Here is a 22,949-nt window from a genome sequence, read left to right as displayed (position 1 = left end):
TAGAGGTACTTCTATATTCATTAATACATTTTGTTTATTTTATGAAAAATGTCAGCATATGTAGGAAGAAAAATGAAAGCCACAGTGCCAATCTCAGGTAAAATAAAAGTCTTGAGGAAGATACATTGAATGCCTGCATGTTCATTTGCTTTACACCACCACCTCATTCAGAAAAAAAAAAAAAAAAATGTAATGACTTATAAAAATGCATACTACTGTTTGGTACAATTAAAAAAACAAAACAAAATTAAGAAAATATGTAAATAAATAGACAATTATGGTATGAGATATAAAGTTAAAATATAAAATTGATTAGGGATAAGGACCTAGTTCAATATTTACATCATAAATACCTACAAGTCAGCAAAATATAAGAAGATAAGCTAGCTCTGAATTTCCTAGAGATATAAAAACTAGTAAATTAAGTCCAGAAAATATATACAAATTTATTTTTGTATCCATAAAATATATGTAAGTTGTTTTTTTTGTTTGTTTGTTTTTTTAACTAACCACACTAATTTTTGGAATTCATACATAGTCGTGACTATGAATACATTATACATTTTTTGGCATTGTTTCTTATAGACCTTTTTAATGGCAAAGTTTAGTTTGGTAAATAAGTCTATGAGAGAGTAAAATCTGTAATGCCATCTATGTAGATATAGAATTAAAGGAAGTTACAAATTTATGAATCTATTGTAATAACCTGAAATATGAATTGACATTGTTATACACATGGTGTTATTTTAACTATGTCCTAAAAATGGTTATAGTCTCAAATTTATACTTAAAACATCATTTTGTTTGCTTGTTTGTTTTTTTCAGGTGTACAAAAACAATGTAATAGTTAGAGATTTACATTCCTCAAAAAGATAACCCCCTCCCCCAATCTATTACCCCTGTGACATCTATACTTAGAATATCTTAAAATAATTATTTAAAACATAATTTTATTGCACTGTGAGTAAATACATTTTTAACAAAACTTACTACAAGGTGTCTATTAAATGGTACTTTTTAGATTACCAGAAATTTTAATTTCCTTATTGATTTATGTATTCTTTTTTGATTGTGAACATAATATTTTGGCAATTATTAGTTTAACATACTTTCAAACATATTTTATTAAAGTCACAGTGTACTGGTTTGGAAAGAAGTGTTGAGATAGCAACCAGCCAGTTTAAGGGAAAGAAAGAACAGTCAAAGATTTCATTACATTTTTTTTGTGTAAGGATGCTTGCTTTGGGGACCATTGGATATATACATGGCTGCTACTCTCCTTTATTATAGTCATAAAGAGGAACTGAAGCTCATAAAAAGTAGCTGGCAGATTTGTAAAAGATATAACAGCTTGTCACAGAGGTTTCTACAGAGCCATCTAAGGAAAATATTCCTTCCAAAGCATAGCTAGGAGCTATTTATGTTAGAACGGCCTACTTTGTCAAAGTAAACTGAGTATTTCCAGGCTGTCAGATGGGGACCTGTTCTCTTTGACTTTTCACTCAGCAACAGTCAGCAGTGTATGTATGGAGTATTGGAATTCAAGATTTGTAGAGTAATGGCACCTGTTCCTGAGGTAAAAGTCCAATGATATGTATTTTCACAAGATATTTAATTTTGCAAAGTTATTAATTTGCACCTATTTTATAGAAGTTCTAGGCTTACACATAGCAGACAAGATGGCCACCTCCATGTTGAAATTTAAGAGGTATTTAACTCTCTTTGCTACTAATATAACCCACTTTGCCTGAAACATTCACACTATTTAATTTGACCTTTAATTTTAATGAACAGAAGGACCATTTAAATATTAATAATGTTATCTAGTAGTGTGTGTGTGTGTGTGTGTGTGTGTACTGGGGGTGCCAAAAAATGTTTACAAGTGGACACTTTGGTCAACGTTGCTCAAGCAGTAGTTCAACGTAATAAGAAGTGTCGATGCTGATGGTAACCACTTTGAGCAGCTCTTATAATTGCAGAAGTCAGACATGACTTGTATTCATCTTTTGTTATTGGTATATATTGAGTATTACAATTTTAATAGTTTTTTTTCTTTTCTGAAAAAAATATAAAAATATATATTTTATATATAATATATATATTTTATATTATATATATATGTATATATATATATATATAATCACCAGCTGATAATAAAGTCACTAAAATTAGCTTTTAAATTAGTTTCCAAGACATGAATTAATCCTTTTGAGGGGTATGAAGTGGTAAAAGAAGTTGTTGAGAGCTGTTCTTAAAAATTACCAGCTCATTTACTCTAACACAGAATCTTGAAAGAAAGAGTTCAGAAAAGGTAGAAGAGATAAAGATAGCCTTAAGTATGTGTTAGGACTAAAGAACTCTGAAAGAGTCAGAGAGAAACAGAGGCAGAGATAGTGATTGATTGGAGAGTTTACAAAGGGAGCTTAGCTGTGAGAAAATGTACTAATTGCATCAATCCCCCAGAAGTATCAAATGGTTGTTTAAAACATATAGTATTATCTCTTGAAAAATGTCACAAGATCAGCTCTCAATTTCTATGATTCATCAAAGATCCAGGTTTCTTCCAGCTCTCTGCCACATCATTCACACGTAGTTGGCTTGGGCCATAATGACATTTGGAAATGACTACCTGTGTAACACCTCCAAAATGCACTTGGGCCTTTGGGCCACAGGAGGACTTTTAGGGAGTAAGCATATGGAAACTGAACAGTAAACAGAAAAGAAGAAAGAGAGCATGTCTTTTCCTTTTAAGAACTTTTCCCAGACTAACACCATTTCATACCTTTTACTAGAACTTGAAACCCAGACTAACTTCAAGAGTTTTAAGAGTAAATAAAAAGTAAAATACATTAGAATAGTACTTATAGTCTCTAATACACCACATCAAAATATAGTGTTTATTGTGCTTCAGCTCAATCTTTCATTTTAATATCCTATTACACTAGATTATATAGATTAAGATATCATTTTTTCTTTAAGGGGCATTGTTTCCTATATCATTAAAGCAGTTCAGATATTTGCTATGTCAGTGTTTTTCTAGTATAAGATATTTTGATTATAATAAACCTGTGTTAAACAAAGGGGTGCTTTAGGAATGAATAAACTCCAGTGAACTCCTTCTTAGCTTTACAAAATGAGCAAACCAGATGTGGTTCCAATGGTCTTATTTTGGTTTCCATAAGTCATGATCAATTCAGGTATAAAATATGAAAAGCATATAAGCCAAAATACTGGGTTTCCCCAATGGATGATAATTTCGATAGTAATGCTGATAGTTGATTTCTCAAACCAAAATGTCTATGTTTTCTATGTAAGCAATCCAAATTGCTAGTTGTATCACAGCTAAAGAACTGAACATTGAGACCTCAAGGAAATCATTGTCTGTCTATCCAACACTTTCAAAATGCTTTGGGGCCACATAAGGATGTCTAGAGAGTAAACACCATCACTAAAGCTCAGGCATGCTGAGAGGATTTTTGTTTCCTTTCGTTAGTTTCTTTGTCCCCGCATACTGGGGAATTCAATACAAGTCCCTAGTCTGACGGATTTACGCACACTGGACAAAACATTAAAACCAAATTTTGGTGTTCCTTCTGAGAAAAACATTGAGCCTCAGTGATAGTGACGTACTCTGAACTAAAATAAAATGATTAGGTTTATACTTTGGAAGTCCAGTGCTAGTCATGCTGATGTTTAAGCCCAACTCAATGCCAGTGAATAAAAAACACCTTGTTACCCTTAAGAGATAGGGCCCATTTTGATACTTTTTTGTTTGTTTCAGTAGTAGTAGTAGTAGTAGTAGTAGTATTGTCAGTTTAGTGCTCTATACAGTCAGAATCAACATTTAAAATTAAAAAAAAAAATCATTGTCACTATTTTTATCCTAATTATTTGAACTCTGAATTCTTAATTTTAAATGTCAAGCAGATTTGTTAAGTAGTATCATTCTATATGAAATACACAAAGAAACACACATATATAAGCATATACATACTTATGTGATTTTTATTCTACTTAAACCAAATTAAGAAACATAATTCTCCAGACATATATCCTTGACCAGTATCCTTCATTTCACCTAACAACCTTCAGGAAACTGATTTAGTAGTTGCTTTGGTAAAAATAGTTTTCTATTCCATGTGAATTCTCTTTAAGGAAATAAATTGGATTTGTGAAGCTTTAAGACTTTCTCAGCAAATTTTTTATATCATATCTGTTACTCTAACAGCATAATAATGCACATTTGTTTGTACACACATTATATACATAATTACAATTATAAATGTGGATCATATTTGCACCACAAAACCTTTTTCATTGCCCCATTTATTAACTTTACATTATTTTATGGTATGTGACAAACTTCCCCGAATCCACTTAGAATTTTCCATGATTTTTGTTCTTATATAAATCTGTAATAAAAACAGTCATTATGTGTAAAAAGGTAAAAAAAAAAAAAAAAATAGAAATTACAGAGAATTAACCAGGGTACTCACACTTTACCTATACCTTACTAGGAAAAAATGAAATAAAAGGTTAGTAAATATAAACTCTTCATCCAGTTTTCTTAAGAGTAAATGGGAATAGGTTTATGTAATTTAAAATTTACCATAAAACTTATGAAGAATTAAGTGTTTTACAATTATTATGATAAATGTCTGTGATTGGGCCCAGTGAAAAGGAAGTAGACCACTTCCAATACCAAATATAGAATTAGTTACAAATTTAAAAAGAAAAACTAATAGAGAACCCTAATATCGCCTATATTACTGATAAAACTTAAGTTTATAATTGTCTAGTGTGAGAGAAAAAAATTATATGATCACTAGACTCCTACTGTAGTCTTAAAACTGCAAGGGAAAAACTAAATTTGTAGAGCTGACCTCCTTACCAACATTACCACTTCCCACATGTGTGTGGGGGAAGGGACAAATTCACCTTACATGCAACACTTGTGATAAACTAGCTCTAACCAGTTAGGAAGTGTAAACCGTGTTGCTCACTTACCAGAGAACTCAGTTCATCTTTGTACAAAGAAGTGAACACTGAGACTCAAGATATCATGAGTGTTTAAAGAAAACCTCTTTTCATAAAAATCATAAGTAGGAGAGAGACATTTCTCCTAATAAATATGGTTACTACTTTAAATATAATCATATATCTTTCCAGGGTGTTAAAGTGTTATGGACTATTATTATTATATTATTTTGGTAAGAAATTGAGGAATTATTATAACTTTAAAAAATGAATAGAGGACAGACATTTAGTAAAAGGAATTGAATTCATGTGAGCATAGAATCTATTAGCTAAACCTTTTCTTGCTTTTTTTTATTTTTCACTAGCTACAGAGATCAGATCATTTGTTACCTTAAAGTGGAAGGCTCCAGAGACAGCTTCTTATGAATACTTCTTGAAAGATCTTTGAGGTCAAAAAAGTGATTTAACCTCAGAGATCAGCCTCAAATTCTGTGCAGTGCAGAAAAAGAAAAATATAATTTAATTTCTAGGACATTCAACAGCTAGGGATTTCAACAGCTGTAGGCCAACACATGATTTGTGTTGTAATAACCAGTCATGACAGCCAAATATTTTTTGAACTATGTTTAAAAGAACTTCATATAAAAATCTTTAAATATGTTTGGCACCTTCTTTGTAGTAATTATGGTGCACACACACACACACACACACACACACAAACTTACATACATGTACTTATATAAATTATGACTCAAAATTTGAAAAAAAGTGATGTATTGCTATATGAATCAGTCCACAGAGTATATGTTTGGCAAACATTAGAAAAGTAAATAGGAAGGAATCACAGTTATATTTACACAGCTCTTACTAATTCTTGTCACTAGCCAGGTCTCAGTGTCATCCTTTATTTAGAAGATAAATATCATTTTAGCACAAATAAAATAGAATTTGAGCTTGAAACGGTCTTCAAAATCAACTAATCCACTGTTTTACAAATTCTGTTCCACAATGAACTAATGCTAAGGTATTTTAGATGTAAGAGTTCCAATTAAGGTAGCAATTGAGGAAAAACATTTTGTGTTTCTGTAGATTAAAAACTGGGTAGGAAATCCTGTGATATCTTTTTTTTTTTTTAATCTTCTGATTTTCTTATTTTACTGTTGAGAAACTTGAAGACTCCACAGCTTCATAAAACATTGGCTGTTGTCTTATTCATAGCCTCTTATTAGCAGAAATTTTGCTTCAATGTGTGGAAAAGAAAGAAAGAAGGAAGGAAGGAAGGAAGGAAGGAAGGAAGGAAGGAAGGAAGGAAGGAAGGAAGGAAAGAAGGAAGGAAGGAAAGAAAGAGAGAGTATTAACATTCTTATGTAGAGCAAACTGGATATTGACATATTGTCTAGCACCAAACAAGCAGATATAGCCAAAATACATATGCACTGAAGCAAATACATTTTTTTATTTTTACTATTTGGAATGTAATTGAAAGTTTCTTGGTGCAGCATTCAAGTATACATTTATATGCAGAGCACTATTCAGGGATTAGCCAAGAGAAATTAAGAGATGGGCTGTGAATATATGTACATTAAAATATCCTTTAGATAGATAAATAGAGATGGATAGATACAGATATAAATATAGGTGTATTTCTCTAAAATCAACAGTTCAATGGAATCATGTTGGATAAAATGAAATAGTTTTCTATACAGTAGAAATCTTAAAGAGAGATTCCATTTAAAATCCTGTAACACTGTTTCACACAACTTTTTTTCAATTTGTTATTTTCGCCTCTATTTAGGTAACTGAAAATTCACTTTATTTTCCTTAGTCTAGTTAATATTTTGACCCACTTAAATATTTTTAGGGATAATAAAAAGGGATGGGGATATAAATGATAAACGTCTAAGAAAAAAACAAAAACAAAAAAAACCTCATAAACAAGACAGACAATAGTTTAGTGGTTACCAGAGGGTAAGGGGGGTGACGGGTGGGAGATGAGGGTAAGGGGGATCAAATATATGGTGATGGAAGGAGAACTGACTCTGGGTGGTGAGCACACAATGGGATTTATAGATGATGTGATACAGAATTGCACACCTGAAATCTATGTAATTTTACTAACAATTGTCACCCCAATAAATTAAAAAAAAAAAAGGATGAAGGATAATATGATTGGCTGTTCCTATCATGTGAAAGGAGAACACTGAATTATAACTATATTCTTTATCTCAAAACTAGAAATATAAATAAAAGTGTTTTGTTTTTGTTTTTTCCCCTCTAATCTCTTGTATGTATAACAGCACTGTCTTTTCATCACCATCTTACAGGAATAATTTATTTTTTTGTGAAAACAATAAATCTTTATAAAGATGGTGTATTTTCAGCTTAAAATACATGATTTTCTTTCTAGTGATTTAAATTGTTTCATTTTTTAAAAGCATAAAATTTCATAGAGCTAGTAGGAAATGGTAATTCAGTTTAGGATTAATCTGTGAGTTCTTAGAAAAATATATTTTTCTTTGTGGATATTTATGGAATTGATAGCTATGGATAGTTCTCTTTGCTTTGTGACATGTCTTGACAAGCAAGAGAGAGTTAAGATGATACGTAATGCATTACCTGTTTCTAGAAAATGAATGTAATTTAAAACTATATGTTCTGTTTTTCTCCTGACTTGAAAAGATTTAAAAAGCATTAGCAAGATTTTAAAAAGTATTTCTGACCCTCCGAAAGTTAGTTTTATTTTCCACTTTTTGAAGTGTCTTTTAAAATACAGTTTTTATTACATGACATTCCCTCAGTGATATCTTCAATTTCTTCTTCTTGTCCAAGAGATTCTATTTAGAAGGGTCCTCTCCTATGAGGAAAGTATATTCCATGTCAATAAATTGGTACGAATAATATGCAAATAGTAGTCTTGTGTTTTATAATCTAGTCTCATATGTTGCCTGCTATATCAATATTTGCAATATAAATTTCTACTTGCATTTAAATTTTATTTTAAAGTTTTAAAATCACTTTTCCTTTTAATCTCATGTTTGTTTTATATAATAAACAATCATTGAAAACTGATAAAGCAGGCATTACCATTTCTATTTTAAAAATGGAAGTGGTTATCTACTAGTTTGTGAAAGCATTATAGTATGAGAATTAAAAGCACAATTCACCTAATACTAATATAGCCTTAAGGAAGAGACAGAAATTAAATTTAATTAATCAAAATGTTACACAGCAAATCCCCTCCACAAAACCTTGAGTAATATGATGGAGAGGTGGGAAGAAATATTAGGGCGGTGAAGTGGGCAGGGGTGTGGCTGTGCTGAGAATGGGACTAGCTGTTCTTGGTCATGGTGGGAAAAGGGGAAATGCTCAGAATCAACAGGTCTACTCTCGTAGAGATTAAGATCAACAGAGGCTTCTCAAATGCTTTGGGTAGCTTCACACACACTAGGCTAAACACTAACTCACACACACACACAAACACACACATATTCACAGAGGCATACTTCATGTCATACATCTATTATTCTGTGGCCTGCTGAAGGACTCCATGCGTTGATGTTCTGAACGGCAACAGCCAGTATAAATGGTGAAATACTGACTTCACTGCTACCGAACAGTCCTTTTTGCCCTATCTAAACCTGACCTCATTACTATCAGGACAGATCTCCTAGTTAACATTGATGCCTCTTGCCATTTCCCATTTGCATAAGAAATGCTGTAACTATATTTTTTAAAAAAAGATCTTTATTCATGTATAATATAATAATGATACATACATAAAGTGTACAATTTAATAAGTTTTGATGTATATATATATATCCATGAAACCATTACCACATTCAAGGTAATGAAAACTACCATCACCCCAGAAGTATATTTGTGCATTAGAAAACTGATGCAAGCTTTTGTAAAGTAGGTGCAAAGTTGGTCCCCACTCACCTTGATAGTCAGACCTGGAAAGGCTAAGAAACTCCTTTCATTGCATGAATACAACTTGTATCACGCTCAGCAATCACAGAATGGAAAACAAAAACAAAAACAAACAAACAAACAAAACAAAAACAGGATTTAGGAAATAGTTGGCTTCCAATTAGAACATATGTAAAATCTTGGTGACATTTTGAACAAGAAATAATAAATTATTATTACTAATAATAAAATACATAAGAAAATCCAAGTGAATCACAAAACCTTCTAGAAACAATAAATTAAAAGAATAATAGTTGTTCTAATTAGTACATAAATTGAAAAAGAACATGGTGACTTTTGAGAACTTGATAGCTGTGAAAACCAAATGAGAAAAGTATCTTGAAGCACAGAGTAAAATTGTTGAGATGGAGATCATGGTGAAGATAAGAGAATTAGTGGATAGACACTGTAGACCTATATTGTGAATGACTGTTCTTCCTAAAGGGAAAGAATAAATTCAATGAAGAAGTGGCAGTACTATCATAGATAACAAAATTATTTATCTTGTTTCATACAGGATTGATTAGAAAAGACGTATACCGATAAAGATCTTGAATTCTAAGATTAAATAGAAAATCTTACAAACCCACATAAGAAAGAAGTTATGTAAAAAAGAAAAAAAATCAGACTGTTATTGGACATGTCAGTGGCATGACTGAAGCTAGAAGTAAAGGCAAGGTCATGTGTAGAGAAAATGACTGAGAATCAATCGTTCTGTACTTACTGATAATTTAATAGACAAGTAAGAAAAAAATAGAGATATTTTCATAGTCCAAAAATCCAGTGATATTTTACGCCCTTACCTTAAGTGAGGAAAATATTGTAGATATGATTGAAAACCAAATAAAAATTCTGAGATTTAAAATTAAGGGGACACAGAAACAATAATTGTGAAATAATTTTATGTAAATATGAATGAGAGATGATAGACTATAAATTTGTGGTTTAAATTCTAAGTTAGAAGTTTTGAAAATAAAAAGATATAAGGAAAATTATATTACTAATCTGGATAGGGGTCAGCAAATTAATGCTGCCCAATGCTTGTTTTTGTAAATAAAACCATGTACGGTGATTTGTGTGTTATTTATTGCTCCTTTTTCATTACAACAGCAGATGTAAGTAGTGGTGGCAGAGACAGTATGTCCCCCAAAACCTGAAAATTTTGGCTCTTTATAGGAAAAAATAAAAATCCAACCACAGTCAACACTAAACATACTAAATTTTCTCAGCAAAATCTTAAGACTTTGAGGCAGAGGATGATACGTAATATCATTTCAATATCTCATTGATGGGAAGAGGAAGAGAGTAGAGAAGTACAAGTATTTCAAAGGCTACGTTTTAAATGACCCTCATGCCAAAGGAGATAGAGAATCCTATAGAGAAGTATCTTAAGAGTGTATCTTAAAAGTAGTAGTTTCTGTTTTCCAATTATAGTAGAAAATTATTTATTGATGTTATATACACACAATACTGAGACCTTTGTAATAAAAGACAGTTTAACAAGTGAAAAACAAACAGAAGTTTATTAACATGTATTCCCCATGTATACATGGAAGATACCCAGAGTAAAATCTCTAAAAAGAGTAACTCTCTAACGTGGTTTAGGATTCAAGCTTAAACATCATCTTAATCTGAAAAGGGGAGAGAGGAGATAGGCCTTTTTGAGGAGAGTGAGTGATTTTTAGGAAAGATGAATGAGTCATTAGAATAATAAATGGGAGCTATGACAGTTTGTGACAAATCTTGTCTGGGTGTGGTGTGGACTTCTGGTCTCCTCTCCTCTTCCTTAGGTGATGAATTTCCTGTGGAGGTGAGTTATGACAATTGAGTTCCTTTTGGGGGATATGTTTTTAGGTTGATAAGAAAGTTTCAGGGAAAGCCTCTCCCTGCATTTACTGTTTTGAAAATGTCTACGGTTAAAAATGATCAATGTACCAAAGTGGCACATTTTGGGGGTGGCGTGTCCTGAACTCTTACAATTATATTTTGGAGTGGCATATTTTGCTGCTACTCTTCAGTACAGAAAAAAGTATTAGTGTCATGGAAAAGAGGTAGACATTACACATTAGAAAGAAAGTGTAATGAATAGCAAATTGAAGAAACCAAATGTAACCCAAAAGGTAAAAAAGGAAAAGAATGTATAGGAAATTCTATTTATATCAAATAATAAGAGTTTAAATTATCAATTATAATAATTCTTATGAAAAGTAGAAGTAAAAAGATCTCTCTCTAAAAGATACTCTCTGCCTGATCACTGTGCTGTATACCTGAAGCTGAATGATGAATGTCAACTATAATTTTATGTACATAGTCACACGGAGTGGAGCATTAGGAATAGAGACAGTGGAAATGTAACGGCTGTATGCGATGTCAGAGGGGTAGTAGACTGGGGAGGAGGATTATCACTTTGTGAGGAGTATAAATAATAAATGTGTATTACATTGTTTTGTACTACTGAAACTAAAAAAAAAGAAAAAAAAAAGAGAGACAGAGAGAGAAAAAGATACTCTCAGACTAGATTTACAAAACAATAAAGGGACTGGCCCGGTGGTTCAGGTGGTTGGACCACTGCTCTCCTAATGCCAAGGTCACCGGTTGGATTCCCACATGGGCCAGTGAGCTGCACCCTCTACAGCTAAGATTCTAAACATCTCTCCCTGGAGCTGGGCTGCTGTGAGCAGCCAGAGATCGGCGTGAGCTGCTGTGGGCTGCCGCGTGCTGCTAGGAGCAGCTAATGTACAGCGTGAGTGGTGGGCAGCTGGCGACAGCTGCCGTGAGCTGCTGTGAGAGGCCGACCGATGATGATCAGCGATCCACTGCCTCAGCTGGGGAGACCGCAAGGCTCATAATACCACCATGAGCCAGGAAGCTTTGTTCTATACAACTAGACCGAGAAACAACAGCTTGAACCGGAGTGGGGGGGGAGGCAGGAGAAGGGGGAAAAAACTCCAAAACAATAAAGACTGCCACTATGCTATTAACAAGAAAATTTAAACAAATTAACAAATTAATGCTAAAAAATAGGAATGACAAATAAATGACAGGCAAAGGATAACAAAAGAATAGGCAAAATTGTGGTAACAAATTGATCCTCAAATTTCAATGGTTCAACAAAATACAAGGTCATCTCTTACCTATATTTCTCTTTTTAATTGTTATTTTTTTTCAGTTACTACTGACAGTCAATATTATTTTATGTTTGTTTCAGGTGTATAGCATAGTGGTTAGACATTTGTATAATTTATGCAGTGATCCCCTTGATTAGTCTAATACCCACCTGGCACTATACGGAGTTATTGCAACTTTATTGACTACATTTCTTATACTATACTTTACATCCCCATGACTATTTGTAATTACCAATTTGTACTTCTTAATCCCTTCACCTTTTTCACTCATCTCCCCAATCCCCTTCCTCTACATAACATTTCTTAATGTATGATCATTTCTCCTTGTCATTCTTTGATTTTAGCCAAAAGAAAAGTGAGGGCCTTTGCAGAGCTCTCCTGGGAGTCTTCTAGGGACTCTGTGAGGAGATAACATGCATTTTTCTGGAAATCTGAGCCATATGGTCATACCTAACTGCCCAAAAGAAGACACACATGAGGCAGATTTTGTAATCCAACATTACCTCTCCCACTCTGTGGAAAATTTTTAAGGTTCTCTTCCTTGTATAAAATCCTTTCTGGGATGGACACTTGGGTGTCAGAGCTTTGTGGTGTGGATTGGGGGTATCGAGAACAGATTAATGACATACATCTGGGTTGATGAGGAACATTTCAAGAAATAGGGTGGGACTATGTTATGTAATGACTCCTGGGGTCTTGGTAAGGACTTCTGGTTCTACTTTAAGTGAGATGAGGAGCCATGGTATGCTTTTGGCAGATAAATATTGTAATGTAATGTTTTACACAATCATCTTGGCTGTTTTGTTGAGAATTAACTGTAGGGAGAAGGGTAAAAGAGGAAAAATAAGGCAGAACCCTTGTGAATTATTGTGGATGAACGATGTTAGTGGTTTGAACCATAGAACTAGCAGTGAAATTGATGAGAATTGGTAGTGTCTGGATATGGTTGAAGTGACAGCCAACCATAATCGGCAGATGTTACTGTAAGAGAGAGTAAAGTCAAAGATGAAGTCAAAGGTGAGATTACAGGTAACAAATAACTAATGAAAGAAAAAAAACACAGTTTTTTGTTTTTTTTTCTTTCATTTTTATGTTTGGCAGATTGTTAGACATATTAAAGCAAAGGGAGAAATGAAGGAACAAAACTAGCCAAAGAATGTGTTTAGTAGCATCTCTTGCCAACAGAATTAAGGCTTAAAAAAATAAGTTATCTATCATATCTGTTATACAGCATTTATAATTGCACTTAATGATAATTAAATCTGTTATCTCATCTTTTAGTCACTATTTTATTGATTTGTTCAATAAAAATGCATTTGTCTCCTAGATAGCCTTCACAAAGGATAAAAATCTTGATATATATTTGTAATCTTTGGATTTATAGGAGAGATCAGGAAATATGTGTTTCTTCAAGTGAATTTTATATCAGGCATGATAATGTAATGGCAGATTTATTTGCGGATTTTATATGTAAATTTCAAAAAACGCCTTATCAAATGCAGACTTGAATCTAAGCAAATTATATTCTCCCATCTTTCCAAGAGAGCATTTAGATTCTATTCAGAAATCTGTTTTTGCTGGAGCAGTGGGCCCAAATCAAAAATCCCCAGCTTAAACCACTGTCCCCCAAAATATAGCCTAAGACTTTTTAAGCAAAATAATTGTAGGGAGCTACTGTTCATTTCTTTATTTTGCATAAATCAGTCTTAGTCAAGCATTGTGCTTGTTTATTGAACACAGAAGTTCTAGTGCATAGCTCTGGCCCTTAGGAAGCTCAGAGTCTACCTGTCAAAGACATGAACAATTACGTTTCAATGAAAATTGGTCACTATGTTATTTATTATTTAAGTTTAAGTTTGTTCAAAAGTCCAGTCTAGTATGTAACAGCTAAGGAAATATATTATCAAAGAAAAAGCTTTAGGTTGACATGAACTTTTACTGTTAAACTTTTAAATTACAATTTACAAAATCTGTGTCCTATGTGCACATTCAAATTTGATTATATATTTTTCCAAGATACACGCATTTGGTGAGGAGTATAATTGGTGTATGTTGGGCTTTGGAAGGTGCCCAACAAATAACATCAATTTTCCCTGTGTGTTAAATTATTCAAAGTATGTTTCCTTCATTAAACTAATTGTGCTCTGTTTAGAATAAGACATTTTCCATATTTTGATACAAAGTTGGTCAAAGTCCACATGTGCATAGACTAGAGTTGCCACAAAATCGCTGAGAAAAAAAATATGCGTTATGTCTTATACCTAGGACATTTTTAACATTTTTTTAATTCTATTTTAGTAATGTGCATAAAACACTGATAATCATTTGTGGGAATGATACAAGGAAAATTTGCCTTCATTGGCTGATGTTATCTTATGTCTGTTAGCTTCTCATTCCCCCACATGAGAGACTGCAGGTGAGGTACTGGTTAGCTTTTTGTTCCCTCACATGTGGAGGACTGTCTGTGAGGTTTGTTTCATTTGTTCCCTCACATGTGGAGAACTGCATGTGAGGTAATAGTTAGCTTTTATCTATCAGCTTTTTGTTTCCCCACATGAGAGACTGCACGTGAGGTATTGGTTAGCTTAGGGTTAAGAGAATTTCTCCCTTGTCTCTTTCCTGGAAGAAGAGATATGGAATGATGTTGCTTTCTGTCTGTTTTGCCCTTATCAGCAGATGAGGCAGAAAAAGTAAATAAGTTATATCCGAATGACATGACAGGTATGTTGCCAGGCTTTGGAAGGCCTTGGGCCAATGGTCCCAGGCAAGAACAGTAAGTGTTGTTTGTCCGAATGAACTGGCCTTTCAGTCGGTTTTCTTATCACAGTAACTGCAGAACCCTCCTAGAACTGGCCATTCCCTGAGGGGGAGGCAGGCACAAGGAGCTTGGCACTAAGGTACGTCTGAAAAAATATATAAGACAGAACTCAGTTGGCAGTGTAATTTCATCATTTTGTCATTTGTCATTGGTGATGATTCTTCACCATTCTAACATTTTGGAAACTCATATACAACATGACGCTTACAACACCAGGAGACGCCCTGACTTCCAGCCGCGTGGACCTGGTGAGGTCTGGCTGGTTCCCGACCTCTCAGGTGTTGTTCCCCATGGTTAGCCTTCTTGAGAACTGGTTAGCATTTTAGAAACTTGTATACAGCTTGCAGCTTGAAGCTTGCAGCATCAGGAGATGTCCTAACTTCCAGCAACAACAACAGCAACAGCAGCAATGGCAACAGCAGCAACATTCTTGGGAACTAGCAAACAGCAGTGGGAGATGCCTCAGCTTTCCCAGCTGCAGTCCTGTCAAGGTTTTGATTCATGACCTTTCCACTGTTGTTTTTCCTACAGTTTGGTGAGCTTTTGGCATCTACTGTAATAATTGCTATCCTATAGAGTTTATTACTGCTTTTGGGTACTCCTTATTGATGTTATTTGTGTATTTAGCCAAGTGATTTTTGATTGTAAACATATGTTGGAATCTCTTAAACTTATATGTATGTATACTCCTCTGACATGACATTGTTATCAATGTATATAGTTTAGTCTTAACCACTTTTACTTTCTGTCATTAGCACATTCTCTTAAGTGGCCTTTGTCTTTTGCTATTACATCTTGCTAATTAAATTGGTTAGATATTGCTAAATAAGTTAATTAGCCCCTCTCTAGCATGCACCTTCTCTTTCTTTTGCCTACTCGTCCTTACACCATTTGATATTCAAAATATTCCAATTGTTACAATACATAATGCCATGGATAAGATCAGTAACTTCATATTTTATTAAATACATATCAGAGTGATATAGAGACACTACTTTTCAATTCACCCATTAATAAAAATAAATTTCAGGGTTTGAATATAATGGCACACAAGATCAAAAAATGACAAGAATGCCACAGAAATATCTTGAATAAAGAATGTGGTGGAAAGTACAGAATTTTGAATTAAGGTTACATTATATGTTAGAAATCATGGCAAACATAAAATTCCTCAAATACACAGCCATTGCAAATGAAACCAAATAATTAGTGGTGAATTCCTAGAAAATAATGCTGAAAAGATTTTGTTTTTCTTTTTATCACACCCATGTATGTGGTATGAATTAAACAGTCTTTAAAAAATAAAAAAAATAAAAATTCTTAAATCTTGGCTGTAAAAAATTGGGAATTTTTAAGTTCCTGGGTAAGAATAACAATGGTTTGCTATGAGACAAGTATTATACTATGTTTTTGAAATTATTTAAATAATTATAAATGATAATGTGTTGGAAATTGAGGTCTAGATAACTTAAGTATAACAGAAAGTGATACAGCTAGTAAATGAGAACAATAGGATTTGAACCAAAAAATCTGACTCTAGACACTGTGTAACTAGTCACTGCTCATGAAATGCCAGCTATCTTTACAAATCAGTCTTGTGTAAACTCCATGGTAAAGAGAATTAAGGTCTGCAAAATATGTTCACAATAATCCCTAGAACCTGTGAATATTTATCTTACCTGGCCAGAGGGACATTGCAGATGTGATTAATAAATAAGTAAGGATATTGAGATGGGAAGATTATTCTGAACTATGTGGGTGGGCATAATGTATTCACAGGGTCCTTATGAAAGGGAAGCAGGAGTGTGAGAGACAGAGATGGAAATGTGACAACTGAAACTAAATTGATAGGGTTATCCAGGTGGCCCAAACTACTCACAAGCACAGAGAACTTTCTCCTGCTGGGGGCAGAAGAGATACAGTCAAAGTGGAAGTAGGAGAGATTCCAAGTAAAAAGAGACACTTGCAAAGACCAGAAAGAGGCATCCAGGAGCAGAAAGTGTACCCCCACGCTGACAGCCAGCAAGATAATTGGGACCTTAGTAATATTCTTTCAAGGAACTGGATTTTGCCAACAACCTGAGTTAATTTGAAATCACTCTTTTCAGAGCCTCCTGATAAGAGCCCAGTAGGCTGATGTACACACTTTGAGTCTTCATCGTTGTGTGACATTGAGCAGAGAAACCAACACAGCCAATGAGCCAGCCAGGACTTCTGACTTACAGAATTGGGAGGTAATAAACATGTCTTGTTTTAGGCCTCTGACTATGTGTTAATTTGTTACACAGCAGTAGCAAACTATACAGGATAATTTGATAGAAAAGAATAGGGTCCTTATCACAAAGGAATGGCATGTTAAAACTGGAGAAGGGTTGTGTGGGTGGGCAAAAAGTCTGTATGTGTGTGTACATGTGTACATACATGTATACAAATTAGATGCAAATAAGTGGTCACTACTGGGGAGTTCAATCAGAATATTTCAAAAAATAATACAGGGAGTAAAACTAATAGTGCTCAAAAGTTTGGGTAATGACAATATTATGGCAATTATTAAACTGATTTTTGATAAATAATGATCCTGAAAGATAGGATGCTGCACTAATTGATCAACATCAAAAAAACAAAAGTTTTCATTGAAACAAATATCTTCCTTTTTTTGTTGTTGTTGTTTTTGTTTTTTTAATCTCAGGCACTACAAGACCATAGTGGTTTATATAAGTAAATCAGAATCGCAGTTCTTCAGATTGAAATGACACGTATGTGCTTGCATAATGGTAAAATGTGAAAATGACATCCTGAAGCAGGAAAAATTTAAAAGTAAGTAACTTATCTTTGTACTTTACTCTAATTTTCAGAAAACACTATTGCTCTAAAAGTATAGTGTTTTCTTGTCTAACTACATTTAGAATTCAGTATATTTATAGTCAATATATATTAATTGTATTTTTAGTTAGAATTATAGGTAGGTCTGTATTCAATTAAATTGTTTAATTTTGTATTATTTCATAAGTTTTGTTGATTTCAAAATGATTCCTCCAATACCCTCTCTTTTCAATTTTTAGATTTCTCCATTGATGTTACACACCCTTGCCTCAAATACTGACTTCCACAGCAGTGGCAGTCAAACTGTTCATTGCCAGTTACCCCTAAAAATCTCAATTTCATTTGTTTCCTTTTCCAACCTCTATATTCTTTTTCAGTTCATTCCTTCTCCTATGCCTCAAACCACCATTAACCTACATTTTATTCATTTTGTATTCTCTCTCACCACACTCATGCCTTCACTATACCGTCTTACCTTGCTTATGTAAGTAACTGATAGTCATCCCAAACTTATAGACCTTACAACTTTTTATAACCTTCAAAGCTCTCTCCAGTTACTCTGGCCAGAAATTGTGACCTCATCCTTGACTCCTTTTTATTTCTCATATACCATATTTCATCCATCTTTATTTATTCTTAAAAACTTTTTTTTAATATATTTTTTTAATTTTTAAACTCTAATAGGGTGATAATGGTTAGTAAAGTTACATAGGTTTCCAGTGTACGGTGATGGAAATGTACAATTCTGTAATACATCATCCATATATCACATTGTGTATTCACCCAGAGTCAGTTCTCCTTCCATCACTGTACATTTGATCCCATTTACCCTCATCTACCACTGATCTTTACTTCTTATTGGCTTTGAATGCAAAATACATATATAGATAATGACAAATTCTCCCTATATCTGTTAATACCACCCATCAGGTCATCATCATTTCTCATCTGTATTTCTGACATTGCCTTCCATTTACTCTTTCTGCTCTGACTTTGCCCTTCTTATATATTCTATTCCTAATACAGAACACAGTATTCCTAATACAGAACACAGTATCCATACGAATGTCTAGTCAGATCAGGATATTCCTCTAATGTAAACATACCCATGTCTTCATTACTTTTCTTATCCCTCAGTGTCAAAGCCATTGTAATAAAATAATTTTAAAAACCTATCTGGTTTAAAAAGCATTTTATGAATTTGACTCCAAAGGCAAGGGAAGTAAATGAATGGGACTATATCAAATGAAAAAGCTTCTGCACAGTAAAAGAAACCATCCACAAAATAAAGAAGCAACCAACTGAATGGGAGGAGATTTTTGCAAACAGCACCTCCGATAAGGGGCTAATATCCAAAATATACAAAGAACTCATACAACTCAACAACAAGGAAACAAACAACCCAATTGAAAAATGGGCAGAGGACCTGAAGAGACATTTCTCCAAAGAGGACATACAAATGGCAAATAGATATATGAAAAAAATGCTCAACATCACTAATCATCAGAGAAATGCAAATAAAACCCACAATGAGACATCACCTCACCCCAGTTAGAATGGCTATCATCAACAAGACAAATAGTAATCAGTGTTGGAGAGGCTGTGGAGAAAAAGGAACCCTCATACACTGTTGATGGGAATGCAGATTGGTGCAGCCACTATGGAAGGCAGTGTGGAGGTTCCTCAAAAACTTAAAATAGAATTACCATATGACCCAGCAATCCCTCTCCTGGATATCTATCCAAAAAATCTGAAAACATTTATCCATAAAGACAAGTGTGCTCTAATGTTCACTGCAGCTTTATTTACCGGGCCCAAGACATTGAAACAACAAAAATATCCTTCAATAGTGAATGGATAAAGAAGTTGTAGTATATATACACAACGGAATACTATTTGGCAGTAAGAAAAGATGAAATAGGAACATTTGTGACAACATGGATGGATCTTGAGATTATAATGCTAAGCGAAATAAGTCAGACAGAAAAAGTAGAGAACCATATGATTTCACTGATATGTGGTATATAAAACTGAAAACAACAAAAGATCAAGACAAACAAATGAAGGAACAAAAACTCATAGACATAGACAATAGTTTAGGGGTTACCAGAGAGTAAGGGGGGAAATGGGCTCTAGAAGAGGGTAAACAGGGTCTAATATATGGTGATGGAAAGAGAACTGATTCTGGGTGGTGAACACACAATGTGAGATATATATAATCTATTACAGAATTGTACACCTGAAATCTGTATAACTTTACTAACAATTACCACTTCAATAAACTTTAATTTAAAAAAAACAAAAAACAAAACAAAACAAAAAAACCTATCCGATCTGACTTTAGTGTATTCTTATACCTGATCACCTAGAATTTCCTTCTTCTTCATTGTGCCCCAGTTATCCTCCCCTTCTAGTTGCAGCTTAAACATTTGCAGTTCTTTGTACCTACATATCCCACTTTTGGGAATGCAAACCCTTAATGGTTGCACAACTCATTTCCTCGTTCCTTTTGGATCACCGCCAAATGTCACATTCTCAGTGACACCATCAGTGGTTCTCTGGTAGACACTAGCAAACCCACTTTTATACCTATCTCTGAATACTCCTCTTATCATTCTGGTTTTGCCTGACTATCACTTATTACCATCAAATATTGTATATATTTATTAAGTGACTGTCTTTCCTAACTAGATTGCTAGCTCCATGGTAGTGAGAATTCTATTTGTTTAATTCATCACTCACACACACACACACACACACACACACACACACACACACACAAACAAGAAATACAAAATAAATGTTATATAACTAGTAAAACTAGAATGAAGCAAGTCTAGGCTCTATCTGTACTAATATGGAATGCAAGAAATATATCAGTAGCAAGTGGGAAAAATTCAGGAAAATAGGTCTATAGGCTATTGTTCAAGTAAAAAAATAACACTTATGGGTAAAATATTTAGTTTATTCTAGACTATCTTTAGATACAAGCAGAAAGAATAATAATAGGGAGAAATGCAGGGACTTTGGATGAGTAGAATGAGAGAAATTCTTTTATCAAACTTTCAGTCTACATTTTATTTTTTTTGTATCAGGTATATAAGTTATATATCCCCAAATAGATACATTACTCAGAAAAATAAAACTCAACTATTAATATACTGAATATGGCTAAAACACACGTAAATCTGTTAACCTGTCAACCAACAAACACTTATTATCTCCTATATTTAAAAGTTGAGGTAGACAATTCAAGCAAATCATGAAGGTGTATATTATGTTTCTGTTTCAGTAGTGCACACCATCAAGTTGGAGAGATAAGATATAATTTTTTTGAAAATTTAAATAAATGACTCATATGAATTTAGAATTTTCATCCAGAAATACCTCCTATGAATAGTTTATGAATGAATAGGTCTAGGTTATGTGAGATATGAAATTCTATTTTAGCATTTAAGATATTATTTTAGCATAATCTAAACGGTAAGTGAGAATATACCACCACATCCTTTTTCACAAGCACAGGCAATTCAGTATAGTTGTTATCCAAAGTACAGGTTGACCGAATCACTTATGACAAAATGATTAAAGACTTACCCGTGACGATGGAGAAGGAAGGTTGAAGCAGAGCATGTGGAATCCTTTGAGCTGAATTGTTACTCCATTGAGAGTTATGTTGGGCTACCCAACTTCTTGAAAGAAGCATTTCAGTATAGGAAAGTATGCCCTAACATAGATTCCTAAGTGTGTAAACTATCCCCACAAGCGGTAACAAAACTTTTATTTTCTTTTTATCAAGGAGTATGACAAGAGAAGTCAGGTCTAGTAAACAAATACAGAGATCAGTTAGAGAGATTCCATATCAATCTTGCTGATACAAGCCAGAAATCTGTCTGCTACTCTAAAAACCAATTCAGTGCAGGTCTGCAGCTCTGTATAAGTACCGGTAAGAAAAGAAGGGTGACAATCAGAGCCATACAACCCAAGGACTTTCTACTCCGCTTCTACTCCATGGCCAACTCTAAAATCCGTATTAAAAGTAAGATGAGTATACTCTGAGTATTAAACATGAGATAAGTATATATGCTGATTCAGTCTAGATACTTTCCTTTAAATGTGGACGAATCTTAAACTATAGTTACTTGGACTCTAATGGGATTTTCAACATGGGCTTACAGAGGCAAAGGAGACAATGCAGAATCCAAGAGATCACAAAATATACTTATCACAAAAAAAACCTGTCACACCAAAGCCATGATTGGTGCACCTGGAGTCATCTGACCTGCTCCTCCAGGGATTGCATTCAGAATTCAATTTAGGCTAAGGTATTAACTCAGAAGTAATAGAAACATTTAGGTACTTCAGATACTCCTTCCTGGAGGGCCATGAATACTCCAGGACTAATACAACCTGGACAAAGAATTAATGCTTAACTGTTTTACAATAAAGACCAGGGCTGTCTGTCAGCAAAATTCCATAGAGTATCCCACAACTTGAGGATCACACACTGGACTTTATAACTACCTACGAAGGGAGGAATGACTGTGTTAGTCTTGAAAGTTTGTATCCCTGATAGTTTCAGGAAGGCCACAGCGAAGGCAACAGAGTGAAAAAAAAAAAAAAAAGACCGTCACTAATGGCTGCTGGAGTTTTTGTCAGTATCAAAGATTGTACCATTTTTTCCAGAGGATAAGCTCATTCAGTTTCAAAGGGGAGGCAGGGCAGGGCCTGCCATCTATAGAAGAAAAAATGTCCTGGAGGCACATAGTATCAGCCACAGTTTGACTCAAGATGACGTCTGTATATATCCAGAGTTGACAATTCCTCTGTTGGTCACACATGTTGGGTGCTGTTGGAGAGTGTAGTCGAGTGTTTATGTATCAGCTCGCTTTTTGATGGAGAGTAATACCACCAGGACATCATAATATTGATGCCCCAGTGGCCACATCATAAATCTAAAACCAGTATTAGTGATTATTTATGAGTCTATGTGAAGATTTACTTCAGTCAATCTCAAGAAGGCATGTTTCATATCCAAGAGCCAGATCTGAATTTCAACCTATCATGAACAATATCCAGTGCTGTGTACAATCAAATACTTATTATCATGACAGATCACTAGCATTCCACTTGACATCCCATACTAGAAGTGAGTTTTCTCAGTGTATTACACTATCTTATCTGGTACAAGTTTTCATAAGCACAGTCCTTCTGTACCAGCAGTTTAGATAATA

The sequence above is a fragment of the Rhinolophus ferrumequinum genome, chromosome 4 (assembly GCF_004115265.2).
Source record: "Rhinolophus ferrumequinum isolate MPI-CBG mRhiFer1 chromosome 4, mRhiFer1_v1.p, whole genome shotgun sequence".
Taxonomy (NCBI): domain Eukaryota; kingdom Metazoa; phylum Chordata; class Mammalia; order Chiroptera; family Rhinolophidae; genus Rhinolophus; species Rhinolophus ferrumequinum.
Note: the sequence above shows the minus strand (reverse complement) of the source record.